The sequence below is a fragment of the Marmota monax genome, unplaced genomic scaffold (assembly GCF_021218885.2).
Source record: "Marmota monax isolate L192 unplaced genomic scaffold, Marmota_monax_Labrador192_F-V1.1 WCK01_AAM20220418_F8-fsc00135, whole genome shotgun sequence".
Lineage (NCBI taxonomy): Eukaryota > Metazoa > Chordata > Mammalia > Rodentia > Sciuridae > Marmota > Marmota monax.
This window is the reverse complement of record NW_026694339.1, coordinates 521,515-544,980: the sequence shown is the minus strand read 5'-3', so window position 1 is coordinate 544,980 and position 23,466 is coordinate 521,515. Positions and strand designations below refer to the sequence as shown.

General features: G+C 41.6%; 1 protein-coding gene across 3 annotated transcripts in view; it reads right to left on the bottom strand.

The window, feature by feature from the left end:
- The window catches only part of LOC124109060 (uncharacterized), a 179,250-nt gene extending 156,106 nt beyond the window's left edge, over positions 1–23,144 (bottom strand). The window contains exon 1 of one of the 3 annotated variants that reach the window (XM_046467537.1): positions 22,988–23,144. The gene's annotated coding sequence lies outside the window, so the exon portion shown is untranslated. The remainder of the gene's footprint in view (positions 1–22,987) is intronic. The other 2 variants (XM_046467539.2, XM_046467538.2) reach the window with 2 other exon arrangements.
- Between the last annotated feature and the right edge of the window lie 322 nt (positions 23,145–23,466).

The window sequence follows — 23,466 nt, the reverse complement described above, 5'->3', positions numbered from 1 at the left end:
TTTTAAAACAAAAGTATCTAGTTTGTCAACCTAATCAAAATAAGTAATAATCCAAGAAATCATGGGCTTGGTATGTTTCTATATTCTTTCCCTAAAATGAATACGTACTTTTTTAGAACATGCACTTGACACTTAAAAATCACCGTGTATGCTACTAGTGGGCATACAACATGATAGGAAAGTGGGATTTTATTCCAGAGCATATTTGATTCTCTCTAGAGTGAAACAATTGACTGGTATTCTCCCCCTTTTCTATCCAGTACATGCATAATGCACTGATTTTATCTGAAAAGCCCATCAGGCGTAGCACATGCAGATCTCAAACTAAAACTTATCCTTACACTAACAGTCTTTCTTATCAGCTGCTAGATCACTATGCCTTCCACACATTTGATCTGTGACTTTGTTTGAAATAATCCTTTACCCTAATGTTCTTCACTGACTATTAATAAATTACAAGCAAACAGCAAAAATAATTACCCTTTCACCTAGGAAAACACTGGTGACTACATCTTAATGGTCTGCCAGTGACATACAGCTTTACCCAGCATAATGGATGCAAATGTGTAACAGGATACGGGTAAGTTATTTTCACACAAGCTGTCACTTGTCACACAAATTACATGGGCTTCTATTAGCTGCTTAATTCACAGGTTAAGAAAAAAAAATCCACTCGTAATAACCGCCTCATTCCTGGATCCCCCAGGAAAGGCAGAACCAACCCACAAAACCACCAAAGAATAAAGGCTTTGGGGATGGCATATTTTCTGTAGGTGTGAAAATTCTTCTGTGAATGGTGAAGTAACGTTGGTCAAAATTGTCCAAGAATTCAAAACGCTTCAGAAAAGGAGAGGGAGACCTGAGATCAAGAGAGAAGCCCCAATCTGGATAGTGTGTTGTTGCAGGAACACGGTGAGTTGGTTGAGTGGTTTATGGGTCTGCCAACCCCGGGCAAGGTGAGGCTGGCAGGGTACTGCTGGCGCCACACAAAAGGAGATGCTAAGGTCGGCTGCTTGACATCATCCATCTAGGCTGGACAGAGCGGTGCCTTCCATGCACATTCCTGAGGAGCAGTGACGGGGGACCCAAGGCTGAGCAGCCTATGTTACAGAAGGCCTTAGGGCATGAGACTGCAGCTGTTTGTCACCTAGGACTCTGTTGGTATTTTCGGTATTTTAATAGTCAATATTAATCCAGTATCTGTTATGTACCTGGCCCTGTTCCAAGCAGTTTGTATGTATTAACACATATAAGAAAAAATCAGAGAAGGTTTAACTTGGAAGGAGTGTTATCTACTTGTAGTGGAAAAACCCTGGACCTACAATGAGTACTTTGTCCCCTACTAGCTGTGAGACCCTGAGTAAGTTCTGACTCTTCTGGGAGTGTTTTCTTATTTGTTAAGGGGGCAAGGCAGATGAGAAAGGATGAATTTGGTTTCTATATGAAAGTCAACTCTGAGCTAGCAAGCTGTCTCAGGCATTGTGTTGAACAGGATTCTGAGCCAGCACTGACAAATGCCACAATGGACTAGCAATGTCTGCCACAATGGGGGTAGGAGCAGAAGCAGACATGTCACCTATTTGCCATCTTCAGACTACAGCATCTCTTAGTCTTCTTCCTGCTCAAATTATTTGAATGAATGGTTCTAACCCACTGTCCCACTAAATGCAATCTCTTTTTAAATTAGAGGGAAACAATGAGGATGAGCTTTGGAACTTCAGAGACCTTGTTTTTGTCATTGGGTATGTGGCCTTTAACAAGTAATTTAACCTTCTTCAACTTCAGTTCCCTTATCTATAAAATAAGGATGAAAATATTTAACCTGCAGAGCAATCTTGTTTGTGTTTCTGTGTATGTTGCTAGGGATCAAACCAGGGCCTTGCTTACACTCGGCAAGCACTCTACCACTGAGCTACATCCCAGCCCTTAAGTATTAAATAAGTATGTAAAACATCTAGTATAGGAATTGACATACTGTTGATATTCAATTAAGTAAAAGCCACTATTGTCATTTTCGGCACTGACATTAGTCGATCAATCTCAAACTGCATCAACTACATTTTCTGACTCAAGATTCATATCTTGCATATATGCTTACAACGAAAACTAATTACCACAATTTTTCTTAAGGAATAAACTTGAACTCTTTCTTTCTCAAAGAAATTTCTGTAATCCCAACAGCTTTGAAGGCCAAGTCAGGAGGATAGCAAGTTCAAAGCCAGCCTCAGCAACTTAGCAAGGCACTAAGCAACTCAACAAGATTCCATCTCTAAATCAAATACAAAATAGGGCTGGGGATGTGGCTCAGTAGTCAAGTGCCCCTAAATTCAATCCCCAGTACCCACACCCCCTAAAAAAAGAATTATCTATTCATGGCTAGTCTTATTTCATGATTTTCAACCTTCTCCAAGCCAACCCAGATGCTTTTAAAGGCAGGTCCTAGATGCTATGTCACTTCATCTGTTAATACTTCAGTATCCATCTCTAATTCTTAAATTATTTCGTAATTGTTAATATATTTGTTTTTAATCAGATGAAATGGCAACTGCAAAGCAGGATTAGGATATTGTTCCCTCACATCCCTTAATAACATTCCAGAAGAGTCACTAACAAGCATACATATTAAAAAAAAAATAACAAGGGGCTGGCTCAGACAGACACGTGGGGACTGCGGTATGCATGATTTATTATAGCTACACAAAATGAGTTATTTCATTCTTTCAGATATTTATGACACTGTTAAAACACTGAATACATCAACATCAAAATTAATCATGAATAATATTTAATTAGTGCTTGACAAGGATCAATTTGGCAACTCTTTTTGTTCTTTCTCCTTCCCCCGAATAGAAAAATAGTCATAAACTAAAGTGTTTTATTTTTTCCATCTGCTTCTGGTAAAGCGCATCCCTGAATTGCTAACTTAGTTGAGATCTCCTGAACTTTCATATACCCAGGTAATTAGACTCAGATGCTGTCCGGACTTCGATTATAAATCAAGTCTGTGTATGTAAGCAGAAATCAGACTGCTCACACCAAGAGCCGGTGTCGCTGTTTCTCATGGACCTGCCTGTGGAGTAGCCAAGCCCTCGCCTCGGAGCTGAGCAGAGAGCTGCTCTGTGTCATTCCCTTTCCATGAAGCCCCTGCTCTCTCCTCTCCAACCTCCAGAAAACACTATTGACAGTTTAATTCTTTATTAACAAAAGAGAAAAGTCCTCCTGGGCATTCAAGCAAAAATTCTGCCCAGAGGTACACCAGGTGCCGAGCATGATACTAGGACACAGGGATAGTACACAGCAATGACATCTTTCCAACCATCGCACTGACATCCAAAGCACTGGGCGTCCCAAAAGTTCTTCATGGCGCTGGGCACGGCTTCCCTGTCAGGGCACTTTGTTCTATAGAGGAAAGATTAGGAGAACTTTCTATTCATTATTTTGTAACAACACATGTATTGATTTAATAAAACAGCAATATTTGTTTCAATTAACTTGATACTTTATATTATGGAGCCAAAGGCTTCTGGGGTTTTGATGTCTGAAAGGAAGGGTTAAATGACTGCTTTTAACTTAAAGGGAGGGTATCCAACTAAGGGGTCTCCTTTTCTTTTCATCTAACTTATATCAAGTAAATCTAGGGCTGAAAGGTCAAGTGCAGCCAAGACCCATCAGTCTGGGGAGCTGGGGAAGGGGCAAGGAGCTAGCTTTTGTTGAGGAGCCCCACGTGTCATGCCAGGAGCAGGCTGTGCTTCAGACAAGCCTTGTAGCAGCCCTGAGGTGGAGCTCAGGTGGGTGTGTGAGGTTTCCACAGCCACTGAACTAAGACATAAGGGTCCCAACTCAGACCATTCTGACCCCACAGTCCAAGTTTGTATGACAGAGGTCAATGCTCTACAATGGATCCTCCATCCTCATATTTATAACTAGCATTCACCGAACACAATGTGCCAAGAACCTTCCATGCATCACCTCTATGAATCTTCATTTTACATTACTGCTATTTCCATTTTCAAGTTGAAAAATAAAAACGAGGCTTATAAAGGGTAAGCAACTTGCCTGCAGTCAGGTAAGGAAGCCATCTGACTGCAAGTCAGACTCTCAGTCATTCTGTTCCGTCTAGTCATAGACAAACTGAGCTGCACCCTCACCATTTCACCAGAGGTATGATACTCTGAAGTTCTTGGGCCCCATAAATTTGTCAATTCTGCTGACTGCCTGGACAGGTGCAGGATGAATTTTTCCCCATGTAAGGGCACAAATAAATTTAGAATTCTAAGTGTTTCAACAAAGAACACCCAACACACATAGAACTCATAAGGACAAAAATGAATAATGGGCACAAGCAATAGTTGAATGATTTTTCACAAGGGAAAGGAATGGTACCATGGGAACTAGCCAGGGTTTATCAGCTAAGCTCTTAGAAGATAATATTGAAATAAAAATTCTATCTGCTTTTACCCTCCCCAGGCCCAATGCTGAATTTCCCTCCCTCACAAGGTCAGTAGATCTTGTTTCTGCTTGGCTGACTCATGCAACCTGATAGCTTCTGGAAACAAATCAATGATTACAAGATTATCAAAGTATGTGATTTTAATTAAAGGAGGGCCCTACGTGGAGCGGGAGGGGCAGTGAAGCCTGCGCCAAGTGCCCAACCCAAGTACCAGGTGAGAATCTGTTCTCCAGGGTCTCTGTCCCTGCAATACTTTCTTCTACTTCTGCCTCCACACCACAGCCCCTGACTGGGCCCAATTCTGCCTTGAACCCACATCAAATCAGGTCAGCCCACCTAGAACCTCACGTGTGACGTTTTCCAGATGCACCTCTGGAAGCGAAAAGTCAGTGCTTTAAACAGCACTCACCACCAAAGCTAAAAGAAAGACTTGAAATATATAGGGCTTTGAAGGAGAAAAGAAAAAAGAATGAAAGCCTAAACTGCCAAAAAAAGAAAATAAATTGGCATTGTTGTAAAATTGTGTTGCACAGCGAGAATACAAATATTATTCATGTTAAAGAGAGGGTTGACCTGAGATGTGATTTATAGGCACTTCAAATGCAGTACAGGAAGTAAACGGAAAAATTAGGGTGCAAGGTCACCGAGTAGGCAAGAGTCAACTTAAGGGTAAAGTTAAAAACTTGAGGAAGGGAACACGCAGTTCAACCCACCATATTAAATTAAGATCTGTCTTCACTTTGAAGAAATAGGAAAAGTCAAATATTAAGGTGGGTAGGCTACGAGAGGCGTTTTCAACTCAACATTCTGGGTGCATTTTCTTCTCAAAAATAGAATACTTGTTATGGGGTGAAAAATGCCAACGCCAAAGAAAGGGCTGCTTTCTAAGGAAAATAGGAAGTTTGAGGTAAGCCACGAGTCCACCGTGTTATCACTCAGTCATGTGAACACACTTTGGTGACAAGTCAAAGGACTTTAGGGGCACTGTCTTGAGCAAGAACAAGGAATTCAAAATGAGTTTTGTTTTTAGGGATGTGCTTTTTCTTTTTTTAATAGTCAAAATTGGTTTGGACTGTGCCCAAGCTTATCCATGGCCAGGGAGAGGCCACAGAAGCAGAAGGGGTGTTGAATTGTGGAGATCGGGGACTCAGCTCTCTCCAGTCATCCTGCCCTTTGATCATTCTGTTTAAACCTGAATCCAGTTTGTAATTAAAAGTTGGCTTCTTTCTTTCTTTTTCTTTTTTTTTCTTATTCCCTCTCCAAATAATGTTGTGAATATTTCTCAAAAAACCACTAGAGGGCAGAGATTTTTGACATTTTGAAATTAATAACAGCTAAATCAGCCCAGCTTCCTGGTCATTACAGAGAGCAATCACAATAAAGGCTGCCATGGAACTTCTAGGCAGCCTGTGACTGTCTGTGTCCCTTGTGCCTGAGTCCACATAAAGCAAAACAGCCCAGGCTCTGTAGAGCTCTGTACTCCTTTTCAAAGAAAGAAGCCAGGCTGTGGCATCCAGGGACAATTGCCACCTGATAAAGGGCAGCCCAGAAGGGGTGCTCCATGAAGGGGACAATACAGAGTGAGGCTCTGAGACACCTAACCTGCCCCAGCACCTCCCTGCCCGGAGAATAGACCAGGGCAGGGCTTCCCCCGGGCGCAAGTGTGATACTCTCCACTCAGGACAGAGGCTGCATTCCCCCAGTGCCTCCCACCTTCATGCCCGAGGTATTCACCTACTAGGGTTTCATCTGGCTGCACAAATGTTGGGTGAGAAAAGAGGAAATCAGGTGCATCAGCTTTGCCTAAGCAGCCCTCCTTTTCAGCCTTCATTTACAACTCTCACCCAGCTGTTGGGCTGGAGCCCTGGGAATGGGGATGGGCAGCCAGAGTCAGAGTTGGAAGCAGCATCTTTAGGGCTGCTGTGATGCTGGGAAGAAAAGGGGCCAGGAGAAACCACAGTGGGCCACGCAGACTCAGTCCTGGGCTGCCATAGTCTATGGCTCCCAAAGAACAATCACCTGGTCTCTCAGAGGCGTTCTCATGCTGGAAGATAAGGGAATATGTTCTTGAGGCCCTGAGCCCTTTCACTGTCCCTGCCCCTAGCCTGGGGACCCAAGTACAAGGGCTACAGCTAATTATGAGTCATCATCATCCGTGGCTGTAAGGGTCCTCATGCACCCAAGTCTTCCAGGGTGACTGTGGCAGAGAAATCTGACCTCAGCCCAGGGTGTGGGAAGGGACAGTAGGAATTTCCTCGTTTCTTTCAAACTTGAAACTTAGAATTCTAGGCCAGGTATCATTAAAACTTTCCTGGGGGAGGCCTCTGATGAACTGCTCTAAGTCTTGGTTTCCTGAACCTGTTGAAAGGTCAGAATAGGATTGATTACTTCTGCACACAACCACTAGCTGGAATAAGCTAATGAAGCAACCCTCACAAACCTGAGTGCCAGTTACAGATGCTCCTCAGCTTACCATGTTGTTCCTGATAAACCCATTGTCCTTTAGCACACACCTGATCCACGGAATGTCCCAGTTTAGCCTAGCCTACCTTGAATGTGCTGAGAACACCTACGTGAGCCTACAGCTGGACAAAACATCTAACACAAAGCCTATTTTATAATAAAGTGTTGAAGATCTTGTGCAATTTATTACCATACAGCACGCTGTAGAGTGTCATTCCTTCATCCTCACGATTATGCAGCTCCTTAGGAGCTTCAACTCGCTGCCACCACCCAGCATCATGATAGAGATCCACAAAAAATACAAACTCAAAACCTGAAAGATAGTTTCTAAAACTGAATGTGCACATCAACATCTCACCATCATAAAGTTGTAAAGTCTGGGACTATCTGTGTTTTTCAGTCAGTCTCTTATCTGCAAACCTCCAGGGAGAGGAGCCCACTGTCTCCTGAGATAGCCTGATTTCCCACCAAAGGCCAGGATCAAAAAAAGGCATGCGGTCTCCAGCAAGCAAGTCGATTCTGCCTGTCCCCTCGCAATGACTCCAAACTCATCTTGTGACCTCATAAAAAGATGCTTAGCTTCTTCAAATGTCAAATAACAAAGCAGACTACAAAATCCCTAAATTCCCTCGGGGATCCCAGAGCCATCATGATTCAAAAGTATGTCTCGGATCACATCTGCCTCTTAAGCAGCGATGCCGCATAGCATAGCTGGTTCGTCTTAATCTTAAACCCCCAGATCTGTTTCACAAGAGCTGCTTCTAAAACAGGCCTTCCGTACCCCTATCAGAATGCTTGCCCTTCAGAGAGAGCGTCATACTTTTCTTCCTGAAGGTTCCTGCTGGTTCTGAGCATCCTGAATCTGCATTCTGTCATCAATGGAAACTGCTTCTCTCCCAGTTTAAGTTATCTCTACACTGCAGGGGAAAGAGCAGTGTCCTGAGCTTTTAACATTCAATTTCTTTTCATGGCCAAATCATGAAAATAGGGAGGATTTCTCCATCAAAGCTAAGAACCAAGGATCAAGGGATAGAGCGCAGTGAAGGGCAGGAGAGGGGAGTCCAGTTTTTCCACTTACAACGTGGTCTTGGCCATGGGAACTATAACCTCTCTTGACCTCAGTTGCCTCTCCTGGGAAATGAAGATGATAATAATGCCCACCTCATCATAATAAATACAGCCATTTTCCAGGAGTCCTCCCTACACACCAGGCACTATGCCAACAGCCTGGTAGCATGACCTCATTCACCTTCACGACATCCTCGTAAAGGATTCACTATTTTCGTCTTTTGCAGACAAGGAAACTGAGGCCTCGAGAAGTTAAAATTGCTCTTCCTAATCCATACAATAGGTCAGTTATGGGGCCGGGGTCAGAACCCCTCCCTCACCTGGCAGTGTCACTGTCAAGGTGAATGAGATCATGTGGACAAACATTAGCATAGAAGCTGGCATGTATGGTCAGTTACTATTTTTATTAATGTCCAGATTAGTCTAATCAGGGCCTCTCTCCTTCCCATTGTTCACCTCTGACCACAAGCTCAGAACAAAACTCCAGCATGTGAGGAATAGAAAAGAAGATGGAGAAGGGCAGGAGAGAGGAATTTAAAAGCGTCATGAAGAATCTTTTGTGGGTGGATGAGTAGATCTTGATTATAGTAATGATTTCATGGGCATATATGATTTGCAGGTTATCAGAACATAATATTGTACATTTTAAAATATACCAATTGTTGTATGACAGTGATACCTAAAAAAACAAAATAACAACAACAACAAACAAAAAAAAAAAACAGCATGGAGTGGCATAAAGGGACAAGCACAGACTCAGGGACAGGCAGTTACCAGCTGTGTGACCTTGGGAACATTACTGTCTCTCAGCTTCAGTTTCCTCCTTTATAGCCTAGGGGTAATAGGAGTACCTCTAACATTAGTATCAAGAGTAAGTATAAAATTAAGAATTTGCATAAGCATAATATAAATAATATAAATAATAACCATTACCCTTATGAAAGCAGGTGCGTGGGCAATGTATTATCTCACTGAAGGCTACACTAGGGCTCTAGAATTACCAGTAGGTTTCTATGAGTAATTCAGGGTGGGCTCTTCTGCTTTATAGGCACTGTCTACCCCACCACCAGCCCATACACATGTGTGCACAAGCATGTGCGCTCACACACACGCACACGCACGTGCGCGTGCACGCACATACGAGCACCCCTCAGGGCTTCTCCTCAGAGTAGAATGAACCTTGAAATCCCTCCATCCCTGGTTCTGATGTTTTCTAATTACATGGCCCCAGGCAACCCAGTCAGACTAAGAAAAACCACCTCAACAGGAAGGTTGTGACATTCAAAAGAGAAAATACATGTAGAAAACAATATAAAAGTTCAAAAGTACAATTATAGTGATCCTTTCAAAGCCCCCAGTGAAAGGATATAACATAGGTGTTCCCTAAGTGACATGGCTTAGGAGGGCACCGAGATAAACAATTCTTAGAACTATTTGTCACTCATCGTAGTCTAACGGAAATCTGAGTTTAATGACTGATGATCATATCCTGTAAGAGCTCCAAATTATACACCATCTCCCTCTTTATCACCTCCAACAGGTATTAGCACTGAATGTGGTCTAACCCTATTGGTAGTATTGTTTTATTTGTTTTAGGCCAAGTACTGGATTAGTATCTGCCAAGGTGGAATGAATCCTGGTAGGTCCCTGTGTAGCAGCCACTGCTCATAAGATCATTTCTGGAATCTGAGGAGCTCAGCCCATGCAGATGACCTCAGCAGGCCAGGTCACCCTGTGGCAGTAAAGATGGAGGGGCATATTGCCCAGGTTTCTAGAACTGGATAGACAAACCACCAACACTCAAGTCTGATGACTAAAGTGGAGTTAAAGAGGGTCTTCAGAAAGACCCTCAGGAGTCCGGGGTTCATTTGAAAGTTCCTCCCAGGCTGTTCACATAATAAGCCAGGCAGTGGTCTCTGTAAGAGCCTTGCCTTTCAGAAGTTTCCACAGCAGATGGAGGCACACGGCTTTAAAGGAAAGCCTCTCACATCCGTCTATGCTCATTATTGGCCCTCTTCTCCGAAATGCTATATGTTATCTTGAGCCTGTTTGTTTTTATCTGTCAGAGTGGTTTATTGTTAAGGAAATATGGTGTCAGCTGTCTCTTCCCCACCATCAAAGCTGCCACATTAAAGTTAATAGTGTTTGACTTGCAGAGATCTCTTACCGAGGTAACCCAAGAAGGCCCCTGCTGGCTGTTATTTTTCCGGCAGTCGAGGCACCAAATGGATGCAATAACTTCATCAATCTTTTCAGGAAGAAGAGAAGGGGGGGGGGGGAACCCTGCATGACTCTATATAGAAGATGCTCAATAAAGGCCTCTTGGATTCATGAGGATAACTCAACCCTTCCATTTTAATAGGCCGATTGAATTAAGTGATCTCGATCCTGAACCTGCCACTCAGGGTCCTGTAGCCTGTGGCTTGTCACTTCCCAAGTCTGAACTTCAGTTTACTTGTCTCAGAAATAAGGGAAATGTCTTTGGAGGATGTCCCTTCCACATGTCTTACAGTGAAGACTGATGTGTAAAAGAAAATAAAAGCAAACTTTTTCTGGCTAAACCAAGAGAGAGAAGTCCCACCTTCTCAGCACCTCTACCTTCCTCCATAAGCCCACCACCTAAACCCCATTCTTCTCCCTCCCTTGGGGTCCTGAGCAAACTCTATGGGCAGCCACCCCACCCTTGACTTCCTAGAAGAGCATTTGAAATCTACTAGCCCAGATTCTGCTCAGAATCTGGATTCTATATAAAGTAACCTGGGATCAAACCACATGTGCACCGATTTTAATCTGCATAATAATGGAAGAGTCTCTGCTCAGTGCCATACAAACTTGAAACAGTTAGGGCTTTGTTTTATTTTCTGTGTCTTAATCCTCTAATCACTACTCTCAACTGTGAGTTGTCAAATATCCCTTCCAGACTCACTAGTGTATCTCAGGCAACTTCCATCACTTATTGCAAATTAGTTCAACATGTACCAATCTCAACTCAAATTTTTAAGTCTCATCACCTTCCTCCCCTGCAGAGCAGGCTGGAACTGGAAGTGCAACTCTTTGGGACACATCCTTACTCGGGTGGGCCACCCTCCTGGGTGGGAAAACTAGTTAGAACTCAAAGCCAGCAGAACTGCACAGTCCTGACATGGTACACTCCGGCATCCTTTCCACATCAGCCTGCACATGTGGGGACCACCCCACGGCTGGGCCCTCTCTGCACCCTGCCATCCCTCTCCAGTTCTCTTCTCTGTTCCAGCAAGCCAAGGGACAGATTTACATGCCCATTGACCAAGCCGATGTAGAGCAGAGGAACCAAAAACCCAGTTTTCCTTCCCTGCAAGCAAGAAGCAGTCCTCCCTTCATTCAATTTATCGGGAGAATCACCCCACATACACACACAGACTCATTCCATCTGAGAAAGGAGAAAACCCATTAGGGGAACACTGTTCCCCTAAAAGGCAGCAGCCAAGAGGACACTCCCCTCTTTCCTGTTCAAGTTGTCCTATGCTTTTGTAGATAACTTGTAGGATGAGAGGAGTCTGAGCCCAAAACTAGAGGGGTGGAACAGTGGTAAGGACGGAGAGGAGCTTTAACTGTCATTGGCTTTCTTCAATGTTGCATTTACAACCAAGACTGTAGTGGTCAAATCCAGTATCAAGAGGGGAAAAAAATCTCAAACATCCTGTATTATATAAAAACTAGGATGTCTATTAAAATATATTGTATTTATACACATGGTTCAAGCTTGGATGGGTACCAGCAACAGCACACCTGTGTAAAACTCTAAAGAATCCCAAACCACATGTTTATTTTTATTTTTGGTCCAAGTCTCTGAAGGAGAAAAATAATCTAGAGCAAAAGGAACTATTCATTCATTCATTCAGACATTCATTGCTGTCCATGTAAACTTTCCTTAGGGGCTAAATACTTGAGGGGGACAATTGTGAATGGTCCCTGATCATTATTTCAAAAAACCGCAGAAATTCACAATGTTTTTACATTACTTTTCAAGAAACCTCTGTACACAATAGCTCATTAGGATTTTCAAAACAGCCTCCTAAGTGGGTTAAGGTACACATAACCACTACTTAAGACTGAGAAAAAGAAACATGTCAAGGTTGACTGACTTGCCTAGTCCTGAGATGAGTTGAGTGTGGGCCAATTCCTCATGCCAAGTTCTTTCTCTTTAACCAAACTGTTACCAAATGAATCTGTGACTTTCTTAGATTTTCGAGGATCCTTTCAATTTCAATATTCTGTTCCCTTGTTTTCCAAAGTTTGCTTATCAGATCACTTGTAATGGTTTTGAAAACAGTCGCTTGTGCTAGTTTTATGTTCAAAAAAGATGGCTATCACGGACTCTCTGTATTATTTCAAAGTGAACTGAAGTCAGATTTAGACTTTTACGTCAAAAGTCTGCAGCAGCCTCAATTTTTCAATCAAACCATCCTTTGGTGTAGAAAATTATTTCACTACCCACATCATTTAAGCTATTCTGAAAACCACACTGAAGTTCTTTTTATTAATCTTTTTCCTGCTTCAAATCCTTCCATCAGGCATTTCTGTCAGGCTTCCTGAAGGGCCCCATATGCACACTTCCAACTCAGAAATGTGTTCTTTTTTGGTTCATTGGAATTCTTCAGAATATTTGGCACTGAAACATACTGGCTTTAATTAAAAGGCTATGATTTCTGTGAATTCCCATTAAGCCAGTGAAAGAAATCTGTATTAAAAAAAAAAAAGTTAACACATTAAGATACAGTTGTACTGAAAAATGGTTCATGTTTTTAAAAACTACTTAAGCAGATGAAAATAAGCTGCCTGTTATAAAAATCTGCTCGTATTTAGTAAAATCCTTCTCTTCTAAGTAGAGGGGTTAGTTTAGTACATATGTGCTTAATTAGCCATGAAAACTCAACTAGACGTGAACCATGCAATCCAACCATCCGCCTGTTGATGTTAAAACATAGATCCTATTAACAGGAATGCAATTTAAACGGTTAAAAAGTGATAAAGTACATAACTCTGATCTGATAGAGTTTGAAATATGATACTGCTATATACTAATGACAAATCAGTTTTGAATTATGATTCCAGTAAAGCTTGAAATAACTCAAGCATGTTAATTAGTGATCCACAAACTCAAGAACTTACATGATGTGTTATATTCAGTCACACCTCTTCACCCATGAGCAGAAGCCATAGTCTCTAACATTCAGAGAAAAAAAAAAAGCCATGCAAATTCTCTTGAATTCCAGGTCCTACATGCCCTAGAAATACCTGACATAACTTTATCCATTCAGCTTAATTATCTTTAAAATGCATTATAATTCAACACAGTTTCTCCAAGAACAATATTTAAGAGGACCCATAAAATCGAGAGGAGTTTACTAGTTAGCAAGAAATATACAAAGAAATCTCATTAAATCACTTCTCTTTACTTCTGTGGCCCTCAAACGTGGACACACCCACATGGGCAAGATAAAGCCAGAGATCACAAAGAACTGGGAAGAAAATGCCATTATTACTAGCTTTATTAGAGACAAATGCAAGTTTATGTACTTAGCTTTTTATTATAAAATAGCACCTAACCATTCTCGGAATAGGCTTGTGCCCATTAAGAAGATGTTGATGAACTGCAGACCTTGCTTTGACAATCATTGCTCTCCGTACTTACTACATTAAAGGCAGGATTTCTTTTAGAAGCATTTATAAATCAGATTTTTAAATTCATTATTTTGGAAGGCACACTACATTCCACTCATCTCAATGAGCTATGTCATCTTTTTAAATAACCACAAAACAGCATGCTGCAACTTCCTTAATCAGGCAAGTGCCAGTTATCTCCCACCCTTGGAATCAGTTCTTCAGGCCTAGTCCAAATTCTGTTTGCTCCTGTTCAGCAAAGTCCCTTCGGTTGTATATTCATTAGAAAAAACGTAAAGAAAACAAAAGAAACATATTGTAACACCACTCTCCAAATAGCATGTCACCACTGCAAATTTAAGAGAACAGATGGGATTAGTGTGCCCTACCATAGGACCTGGTCTTTTTTTTTTTTTTTTTTTTTTTGATATTTTAATATTTTATTTCTTGATGAGTATGACTGCATTTTTAACACCTGCTAGGCAGAAGGAAAATTCCATTGATAATTAGTATGCAGAAGGAATTGGAAATGAGTTTTGGGAACCACATTTTGGGAGGACTAGGAGAAATTTTTACATAAGACTTACTAATTAGTTGATTTTAGTAAGGCTGAAACTCTGATTGAATTTATTGAAAAGGTGATAAATTTATATCAGTTGTGAAGTATTCTTTTCTGTTCTATAATTTTAATATGTAATACTAAAAATATTCAGTGACTTATCACAAAGTGAAAGTTTTAATCATTTTAATTTCTTTAGTCAAAATGGTTTCAGGCAATTAAGTCAATGTACAATTTTATCATCCAGTATGTCAAACACTATAGGCCATTTGATTACCCCTAAATTCTTCATGGACTACCCCCAACATTTTCATGGATTTTATGCAAATAAAGAATATATAATAAAAAGGAGAAGGTAGTAATGGCATTTGTGATCTGGAAATTTTCTAATCAGAATATTCAGTTATTAGGCACACAAAGTAGAAGGTTAAAGTTATTTAAAGTCAGACTCAAAGTCATCTTTCTACTTGTAAAATGTAAAAGCAAAGTGACATTATTTAATGCAAAACATTTTTATAAATCAAAGTAATTATTTCATTTTAATACATTACTTTTGGAGGAATCCTACCTAATGAGATCCATTAGGAGAATTGCTTACACGCAATATATTTTAAGATTAAAGGGCAAGATTATTGTTGTAATTATAAGACTGAGTATCTTAGAGTTAATGTATTTTCCATAGCGTTTTCACTTACCCTTTCTTCGAACATGTGAGAGACAAAAGTCGAAAAGACGGCAGAATAGTGTGAAAGTTTTTCTGACTTTGAAGGAGTGAGATGATAGCACTTAATCTCTCTCCTTGCACAAAGAAGGTGTCATGTCTGGTCTTTTGCAAAATGACAAGATCATTGGCCAAACAGTGTGGTCTAGCCAGTGTCCTTAAAATAATTATTTTCTTGGAGGTGGGGGAAGCAGCGTATGAACATTGGGGAAATCCTCTCTTCAGCTCACATAAAGCAAGACCTCCATTCAAAGTATACCAAATGTCACTGTGACTTGACCAGAACAATAAAACTAAGAAAATCAAGAAAGAGATCTTGTCATTGCTGGCTGGCTTCCTAACCAAGTCCATAACTTGCCCATATCCTGATGCACCTACTCAGAACTGCATTATAGCCTGCAGGGACCATTGCAATAGCCTCGTGACTGGTCTCTCTGCCCTGAGGCTCTCTTCTTTTACGCTGCTAAAGAGTTAGTCTTCTAAAAATCCAGCTCCAATCAAATTACTTCCCGTCAAAAAGCTAGAATCATTGGTCCTTAAGTTCACACTGTTTAGCCTGAACTATAAGGCCAAGCCTAACTTTTGGTGTCACTTTGCATTTCACCTAAGCAAGGTCCACTCTTTTCTGTACAGATTCCACACTTTTGCCCTTGTAGACAGTTTCCCACCTGGAGAACCACCCCCTCCATTCTATCTCCTCATCAGCCCTCTGGGTCAAAACCTACCTATATTTAAAGGCCTCGCTGAGAGAAAATCCATGAAAAATGCAAAGAGCAGTTGCTGATCATCAGCAACAAACGTTGTCTGCTATCCTCATGGCTGCCATTGCCATGTGTCATTTAAATCTTTAATCTTCAGGAATAAGCTTTGTGCCTATGGGATTTTAACTGTAGCTGTCTTGTGACACTGATTACTTCCTATTTTATTTCAAAGTTATTTGATTATATGTTTCATCTCCCCTTATAGATTATGATCTCCTAGAGGATTTTCACACCTCCTTCTGTTCCCCTAAAACTCCCTTTATATCCTCCATGTCAAGGGTACAAGGCCTACACAAATAATTGAAGGAAAATATTAAATACTGCATCAAACCACAAGAGGGCATAGTTGAGCTACTCTTACTGTAATCAGCCTGCAATTAGCAATAAAGGATTCAGATCTGAGAGGCTTCTGGCCCTGGAAAGTGTATCTGTAAACTTGTTTAAAGTAAATATGTACGCATTATATATGATCACAAATGTATTCACATTAACATGGAAATATGGCTCTAAAATAGTGACTTTTGAAGTAGTAAAATAAGATACATGGTTCAATTTTGCTAAAATATCTATTCTTAAATAATCATAGAAAAAAGTACACAAAAATGTTATCCATTGTTATCTCTTGGGAATGGCATATGTTATCTCTTGGGGGTGGAATACGGATTATTTTTCTTCAATTTTGTATCTTTCTGTATTTTATATAACCAAAATATATTAATATTATAATCAGAAAAATAAAGCTACTTACTTTTTTAAAAATCCCTGAGTATCTACTTGATTCTTTTTTGCATCTCATCTCCAATCCCATGTCTGATGTATTTAAAAGTAAATACAATATTTTGGGTATTTTCTGACAGATTAAAGTAGAGGTTCCCAAACTCTCTTGGTACACAGTGTTTTTAGTATCTCAATAATTTTTTGGTACCCATGGAGTAAAAGAAACATCTAACAGTTCCATTTGTTAAGTACTGAATTTGAAAAACAAAAAGTCTTTGTGTCCTCAAAATCCAGTAACCACTTGAAAAATTAAATATAAGTTTTTAAAATATATTTTATTCCACTCCTAACTAATCACAAATCACAATTATTTAATGGAATATATGCATTTATTGGGCATGGTAGAATCAGTTTGCAGCCTGCTCCCCTCATTTCCTGTTCCATGTTGATTTTCATGAGGTACTCAACTTTTATCATGGCAACCCCTGAAAAACCAGCTTCACAAAGATACAACACCATTAAAATGAATGTAGCACATCATCCCAATGGAGACACTATGAACTAACTCAAGCTAGTAACTCATGGAGTAACCCACATGAAGATGTCAAATATAGCTGTGTTTTCCCAAAATTTTTAAATATCTCACAGCACTCCTGTGACTATTGCAATGCCCCGAGGTGCCTCCATGCACAGTTTGGGAACATGTGGATTCAAATGATAAAGCTTGTGCCCTGTAAGGCTGGAAAAAGGGAAATAAAATTTATCAACTGGCTACTTTTCAGCTAGCCTTGAAATTATTTCACATCTACTAGCTCAGTCAAAACTATTTTGCTCTCCATGAACCAAATTCTTCTTTCAAAGAAAAGAAGGATGGATGGGAAGTGGGCTGAGATAAGGACTCTTGATGGTTTTCACACCTCCTTCTGTTCCCCTAAAACTCCCTTTAATCTAGCAGCCCCCAATCTAGCATGTTCCTGAGAAACAGCCAAATTCCTTCTTTGTGGAATCCAGGACTGGTTTTCCAACCAACTTACTGATTTTTCACCTCTGGACCCAAACCTGAGAAACCCTGCCAAGACCTAGGAAGCATGGAGGGCCCCAACACTGAACTGCTAACCCTTAAGACAGCCCCTTCCCCTTCTATAATTGAAAGGGATTTCTCCTCCCACAAGACTCCCAATCAAGTACACAACTACTGCTACTCAGTCCACTTAAAACTGGAATTAGAAAGGTTGGGGTTTGTTGGGTTTTGTAATTTGTTTTGTTTTTTCTCTGAAGTCTGATGGGCCCGATTATACACTGATTTAGCAAAATGGTGATTTTCTACTATCAATTCAAATGTCATTGAAACAAATCCAAAAGGACTCTCCAACTTGTGTAAAGGAAGCTCCAAGAAAGGATTCTTAATGAACTTAAGATCTCAGGGAGGTAGAAGCAACCCTAGTGTCCATGGATAGAAGAATGGGTAAACAACCTGTGGTATATCCATACAATGGAATATGATTCAACCTTTGAAAGGAAGAAAACTCTGACACGTTACAACATGACTAATCTTGAAGACATTATGCTAAGTGAAATAAGCCAGGCACAACAGGAAACATATTGTATGATTCTACTTATATGAGATATCTAGGCTAGTCAGATTCATACAGAGAAAGAATGGTGGTTGACAGGCACCAGAGGGAGAAGGTGAAGGGGAGTTACTGTTTAACTGGTCTGGAATGTCAGTTTTGCAAAATGAAAGGAATCTTGGAGTTGGACCTGGTGATGGGGACACATCAACATAAACATCCTCAATGTCACTGTGCACACACCTAAAAATGGCTTAAATGGAAAGTTTTATGTATTTTTGCCATGTGTTTTTCAAAGATCACAAGGATGCCTTTCTGATAAGAGCAGGCATTGATGTAAGTGAAATCATGTCATTAAGTGTCACGTGGAGAGCTTGCATAGTCCTAGAAATGAGTCCATTTGGATGATCTAGAGTTAAGTAATATACATGGTGTTTCATAACAGAAGGACCCGGATCTAAAGGAAACAGCATCCAAACAAGAGCAGCAGTGGAGCTCCAGCAACAGAAACAGGGCCTTGGAAAGAGGAGCACAGAATCCTCAGGAAGAAACAAGTCTCGGTCACACCCCAACCTGCAGGCCCGAGTACGCAATTCTCACTCATATTCCTTTCAACCTTGATTAGTCCCCATCAATCCAAGGCACCATGAAATGGGGCTGAGAGCAGCTGCTGGAAGACATGGACAGATACAAACTAATCTGGTCCCAAAACTAAGTGTCCTCAGCTTAGGTCTTCCTAGGACGTGTTTCTTGACTACAGCGTAGAACTGATGTCGCTGAAGATGACAACCTGCAGATGCAAAGGGTTCCGCTTTCCTTTTACTTGTAGACCTGGTCTGTGGATACATTTCCAAAGTCAGACCCAAGAAATGCCTGGGGAGGAATGAACAGGGACTTCTACAGTCACCTGGGAAGTGCCATATGGTGCATTCTCTCCAAAGGCTCAGAAAAGTCCTGCAGCACAGAAACTGGAATCCCAACTTTCTCAGCTTCACACCCAGTGGTGTGAAGCTGGTATGTGTCTATTTTTCTGTTGGTATGTGCCTAGCTCCTCTGCCTCTTAATGTCTATTTGTTTAAAAAAAAAGACTTTTTCTATTTTTCAGTTGTAGATAGACACAATATCTTTTATTTTACCCATTTTTATGTGGTGTTAAGGATTGAACCCAGTGACCTACACATGCTAGGCAAATGCTCTGCCACTGAGCCACAACCCCAGCCCCTTGTTTGTCTATATTTTTTTAAATTTTTTTTTAGTTGTAGATAGACAGAATATCTTTATTTTCATTTTATTTTTTTATGTGGTGCTGAGGATTGAACCCATTGCCTCACTGGTGCTAGGCAATGCTCTACCACTGAGCCACAATCCAAGCCCTTGCTGTCAATTCTTTTCAGTACCACCCAATCTTGAAATCTTAAGAGCTTTTGTTGTTGTTGTTGTTGTTTCTCCCTCTCTCAACGCATTCTGCCAGTTAGCAAGACTGTGAATTCAGCCCTTTTTTAAATCTTATTTAGAAACAGGGTCACATTGGGTTGCTTAGGGCCTTACTAAGTTGCTGAGGCTGGGTTTGAACTCATGATTCTCCTGCCTCAGCCTCCTGAGCCACTGGTATTACAGGTATGCACCACGCACCAGACTCAAATGCTAATTCATAAAGTGATTGAGCTTTTTTTTTTAATTCCTCAGGAATCGCATGATTCTTCATAAAATAAGCTTTGATTAGTGTTGAGGGTTTCAATACAGTGGGTTGTTTATTAATGTCACTAAAGTATTATAGCCTTGAATATCAACCTGCCTTGTCTCTGTAGTTTATGTGAGGATCTAACACAATGCTTTATACATAAAAATCATTCCATACATATCTGTTGAATTAAGGAATAACATTTAGCCCTGTGTATACACCATCAAATTCCCAAACTTCAATTATATTCTCATGACAGTGATAGTCAATTTTCTCTTTCTTGCACCCCAGATCCTTTTTGCTAATGATTTTGTCTTATACACAGATTATAATATGTACACATAGGTGGCACCTCATTTTATATACATTTATTTTAAATTAAACTGTATAGTATTTCTTATTATTAAGTGAACTACTGAGAATAGTAGGCTGTTTTGATAAATATAAAATATAAAGTAGAGGGTTGGGAGTGGAATTTGCAGCCACTCCTATATTGTAATATTTATTATTTCTGTCATGGTTTCATACAACAGAGAAAAATTCTAATTCACAGAGAAACATCAAAAGTATGCATTTTATGTTAGTACATTGGCAAGGCAATGAATTTCAGAGCAGGTACCAGGGATGGAACTCAGGGGTACTTGGCCACTGAATCATATCTCCAGCCCTATTTTGTATTTTATTTGGAGACAGGGTCTCAATGAGTTGCTTAGTGCCTTGCTTTTGCTGAGGCTGGCTTTGAACTCGTGATTTTCCTGCCTCAGCCTCCCAAGCTGCTGGAATTACAGACATGTGCCAACACACCCGGCTCATTTATTTTAAGCTCAAGTATGACAAGTTATATCAGTGACACCTAAGAAATGCCATTAGTAGTAATTAAAAACACAGGTTCTGATTTGAATCCTGGCTCCACTATTTGACAGCACAGATCTTCAGCAAGTTATTCAGCCTCAGTTTCTTCATCTGTGAATTGGAAGTGATAATGGTGCTTCCCTGATAAGGTAAAAGAATAAGATTGGTGGCATAAGTGATTGACTCAGTGGTCTTCATTCTACCAAATGCTGTTTATAATGCATAGGAGAGAACATTCATTCACTACCGTCCATGCAGACTCTGACCATGGAGCCTTTGAGAACTTTGGAGCCCTGTGCGGCCTTGAAGAAAGGCAAACAGGACACTTCACTCCAGTATTGTTCTGAGGTCCTCAACAACCATCAACTCCCAAGGAGCCACAGGAAAATTCAAAACTTTTCTGTCCCCACCCCAGGCTCTTCCTCACCGAGGCTTCCTCTGAGACATGGCTCTAAGGAACCACACAGGAGTCCACGGGAATCCATGGCCTTTGCCTGCAAGCAGTCCAGAGAGCAGTCTGGTGGAAAGCCCTCGACTTGAGCAGCCTGTCACTCCCATAATTATTCCCTGTCCTTGGAGGCCAACATAAACAGAGCATCTTTCTCAAGCAGCTCCCACAATGCACAAACCTTAGAACCTCACACAGGCAGCCAAGCACTAGAAGGTGCTAAAGGGTCAGAGGGTTTGTGTGGCCAGCAGTCCAGTCCCCAAGGGACAGTCCCAGTTGCTTTCTAGTTCAAAAACCCCATCCAACAGACATTGCCTGCGCTCCAACTGTCTCCGCGGCCTAATTCCTATAACTGGCCTGGACGCTGTGGGTAGGACCCTAAGATGGGCCAGCAGATCAGAGAGCAATCTCATGCCCAAGGCACTCTGGGAAAAGGCAGGGAGTGGGGCATGGGGGAACTAAAGATGGTTCCTCAAGGGTCACATGTGATTTTGTGAACTTTATTATTATTATTTTAGTGTTTACTGAAATGCTAGTCCTGGTGGACACTGGCAGTGTGGAAGAGCTGGTATGGTTCTAGAAAACAATAGCAAGAAAAAACAGCAAGACCCCTATTCTCCTGGAGCTTATGTTTCCGAGGGGATGGGACAATGGCAATAATCAAACCAAGGTTATCTCCAATCATGGCTGGTGCTTTGAAGAAAATAAAACACTGTCATTGCACAGATGTCAGGGAAGTTGACATTTGAGCTGAGATCTGAATATGGAGGAGGAAGCAATTCAAAGGCCAGGGAAAAGCATTCTAGACAAAGGGAACAGAAGCACAAGACCCTGAGATCTCAGCTTAAACGCTGATTAAGGGTTTAAATAGGTTTTCATGAAAACTTCATGTTCCCAAAATTCTAGTACAAGGTAGAGTAAGAGTAATTTTTTTTTTAAGATTGTAAAGATCAAAGGGCTACATTGGAAAGAAATCTCCCCTTGGCTTTAGACAAAGATGCAATAAGAATGTGCGTGAATATATATTTACATGTCTCATAAGGGTCTTTTTAGAAAGCCTTTCATGTCTTTTATCCTTTAAACTTTTATAATATAGGTTGAAAGCCTGATACAATCTTAAACTTCCAGTTCATGTATTGAGATCTTTTCCTTAGAACTAATGAACACTTCCCCTGTGGGGTGTAATTTACCTCCCTTGTTCCAGAAAGAGAACGCGGTGTACTTCTAATTGCAACTATGTAAAAATATGTGTGCCCATGGATTAAGGAGGTGGGAGTATAGGAAGGAGCCGCAATTGTTTTTCTATATTCCTTTTTTGTGTGTGTGATTAAAACTGGGAAGAAAAGAATACATTGTGCACAACTGTGCAGTCTCCTTGTCCTCAATTTTAATAAATGTGTTTTTAACTGCTATTTATATCCCATTTCTAACATCACTACAACTTACATCCTCTCCAGGCTACAATTAAACTTGAAAAGTGCACGAGGCTTTACAAGCCTTTGTACAGGGAATGCGTCTGCGCACGTACGGCCCACGTGCACCCTTCTTTCTCTCTATGGACAGAAGTTCTTGGGGATCCTTCAGGCCCCTGGCCATATTTCTCCCCAGGCCCTTATTAAAACCAGGTGCACGGAAGGCGGGCCTTTCTCGGGACAGAAAAGCCTCCTGTTGACCCAAAGCTCCCCCTTCCGGTGTGTTTTCTAGAGGCAAAGGAGAAAGTGGGCAGCTCGTGCAAGGCCTAAAAGGGCACCAAGTGAGGCTGGGGACAAGGGACATTTCCGCCCTCTGTCATGCAGGAGCGGTGTCCACGCACACTGCGTGACCTCCCACCACCACCACCTCCGCCCCAAGACCACAGCTCTTTCCAGATCCGAAAATGGGGTGGGCTGGGGAGGCGCAAGGTCGCCTCCGATCTGAACTTGAAACCTGGCGGCTCTGACACTGCAGCCTGCGCCCCAGGCACGTGGGGTCACAGTAGGAGCCCCGATTTCTGGCAATCGCCCCGCGGGCTGGTGCCAGGTTCCAGAAAGCCTGGGGGCCCGGCAGCGCTTACCCTCAGCGGCCCAAGTCGCTCGCGCCTCCGGGGACAGGGCGGGCCGGTAAGGTCAGGTCGCGAGTGACGTGGCGTTCCTGGCAGCCCAGCGCTCCGCGCTGCCGAAGCTCCCCGTCTGTCCCCGGACTCGGATCTCGGGAGCTGGGCGGGGGCGCCTGGCGCAGAGCCCAGGGAGCTTCGTTATCCGCGACCTTTGATCCCGGAGACCAGCACTCCTCTCTGCAACCGGTGGCCTGAAGGGGCAGAAGTGGGAGGTGGTTGGACTATTTTGCAGCAAGAACTGTGCCCCCTGAATTCATGACAGCTGAAAGCGCACTCCCCCCACCCCACACCCCCATGGGCTGAACCCGAACTCTCTAGGTTGAGGGCTCTGCCTATGTGTTTGGGTCAAAGATTTTGAGTATTTGTGTCTCTAATTAGACTCCAGAATTAGTCAAAGTAGGGAAAAGGGCATCAGAAGGAGGAGTGTTAGGGGGCAG